This window comes from Mauremys mutica, chromosome 5 (assembly GCF_020497125.1).
Source record: "Mauremys mutica isolate MM-2020 ecotype Southern chromosome 5, ASM2049712v1, whole genome shotgun sequence".
NCBI classification, from domain to species: Eukaryota; Metazoa; Chordata; order Testudines; family Geoemydidae; genus Mauremys; species Mauremys mutica.
Window position 1 is genome coordinate 138,749,759 of NC_059076.1, and position 2,316 is coordinate 138,752,074.

Below are 2,316 nucleotides of genomic sequence, written 5' to 3' on the forward strand. Positions count from 1 at the left end.
CCCCCGGTACACAAATCCGGGCTGGCTCGTCGGAGAGCAGCACAAATAAGACTGGTACCTGGCAAGGACCATCTGATTGGACAACTCACCTGCCCTAAGGTTGGGGAGGGCACATGGGGAGAGAGATCTCCTGAAAAAACTGGACTGGAGCCTTGGCAGAAGAAGCAACGCAGACTTGGCAGGGCTGCGGCCACAGGGGCTCCCGGCTCCTCCATTGGCTAAGCCACCTTCCCCAACACACACACACACACACACACACACACCGCTGGGTTCTTGGACCGTGTCTTTGGTTTCGAAATCCACCCAGATGATTAAGGGGGGGGGCGGTCGATTTTAATCCCCCTCCTTTTCAATCAGGTGTGTTTCTGGTGTAACTCCTCGGAGAGAAATCGCTCGATCCACTTTGAACCCAACGCGGTGTGGATCAAATTCATAGGGCAGCGCAGCACCCGGGAGAGCAACAGGGGGTTGTTCAGGCTGCGCCGTCACAATCTGCGTCCACATTATTTCAAACAGAGTTAATGCCTTAAAAACAACACGCAGGAGCCCTCATGTTACCCACCGACAGCCTGCCAGCCCTGGGGCTCCCCGATTTCCTTAAGAGATTTCAGATTCACCTTCACAGCCGGCAGACAGCAAACCCAGGCGCTTTCTCCCCGTGTAAATTTGATTTATTTCTTCTCTGGCAAGAAGGGATCTGGTGTGGAAAGGATGTTGGTTTCAGGAGCGGTGATGTGTCTTTTTGTGGGTCTTTTTTGTTTGTTTGTTTGTTTGTTTGATTTGCTTTTAAATAGACTATTTCAGAGCTTCTGTTCCAAATCCGTGTTGTGTTGATTATTGTTGATTGTGTTGTTTATAGGAGCCATCTCCATGTTTAAAAGCAACCCCTGACATATCCCTACACACATGCATTATGTGTGTGTGTGTGTGTGTGTTGCACACACAGACGTCCCGCAATGTGCTCATTTAGGAAGAAGATAGATGGGTAGATGTGCCTGACTTTCTCACAGAAGTGGACAATTTCTGACGGGTTCTTTTCAGAGGAAAATGTAAATCTCTCGCGCCAAAGGACACTCGGGACAATTAGATCTCGGGATACACTCACGCTTTGTGGTGGGGCTGATTATTCTTAACTTTCCGAGCTCGCTGCTGACCCCGCTGACTCAAAGATGGGGTCGCTCCGGCTTTGTGACATCTCCCTACCGGCCAACTCAAGCCCCCCCCCCTCCGCTTGCACCTGATGTTTTTAATTAGGGAGCAAACTGGGAAGGGGGCGTGTGAGGGGAAAAAATCAATGTGAATTGGTGCAAACTCGCCGAGCCGTGGTTACCCCGCTCCCCCGTGCTCCGAGATCCCCCACCCCTTCTCTCGCAGAGTTCACCCCGGGTTTTGGGTCTGGCTGCCTGCTGGAGCAGGCCAGTGTCCGCACACTGATTTAGTCTTGTTAACCCTGTGAAGGAGGGGGGCTGTCCGCAGCGTCCGCTACAATGAAGGTGTAAAGTCTATTTTCCACTCCAGCGAGCTGAAATGCGCCAGGCAGGCAACCCACGAGCTCTCCCTTCTGCTGGAAATTAAGACTATTTAAGGAGGAGGGGAGCTAACTGGGGGGGGGGGAGAGACCCCTCTCCCTTTCTGTTCCCCTGGCTTTCCTGTCCCGAGATCCCTGTGGCCCTCAGGAAGGACGATCGAGGCACCACACAAGATCTCTGCTCAGACACCTAGGTTCCCCCCCCCCTCTCTTTTTTTCTCTGGGCATCTTGGCCGAAGTGGGGCCGGGAGGCGAACACACGCGTAAAAACACCGCTCCAAACTCATAGAACAAAACCGCCGCCCTGGCCAACCCCGTCCAGGTGGGGCGAAGGGTGACACGCAAAGCGGGGGAGAGGGTCGGGCCGGGCCGGGCCAGGCCGGTCGAATTGGCTTTGGGGACAGGGAGAAGGTTCAAAGAAGGAGAAATAAACACAGAGTGAACAATAAATAAAGACCGAGGCGCTCTCATGGGGAGACACCAACAACGGTCCCCGCGTGGTGCGAGCGGGTTTAATCGCGCACGGGCGGCGAGCAAGCACCTGTCGCCTTTATTCCGGGGGGGGGGGGAATTATTTCGGGACGCGCTGTCTGCCTGCCCGAGAAACCACAGAGCGTTTTAAACCGGAGTCCGCTGGCTACCGAAGGGATCGGGCCCCTAGGTTGATAGAAGGGCGCACCGGAGCCTTTTGTTCCGCTGCCTTTGGGGGGCTGGAGGTGCGGGGGGGGACCAGGGTCGACTGGATTTTAAGACCCGAGAAAGGGCTTCGAGCTGAATGCGAAGGGGAG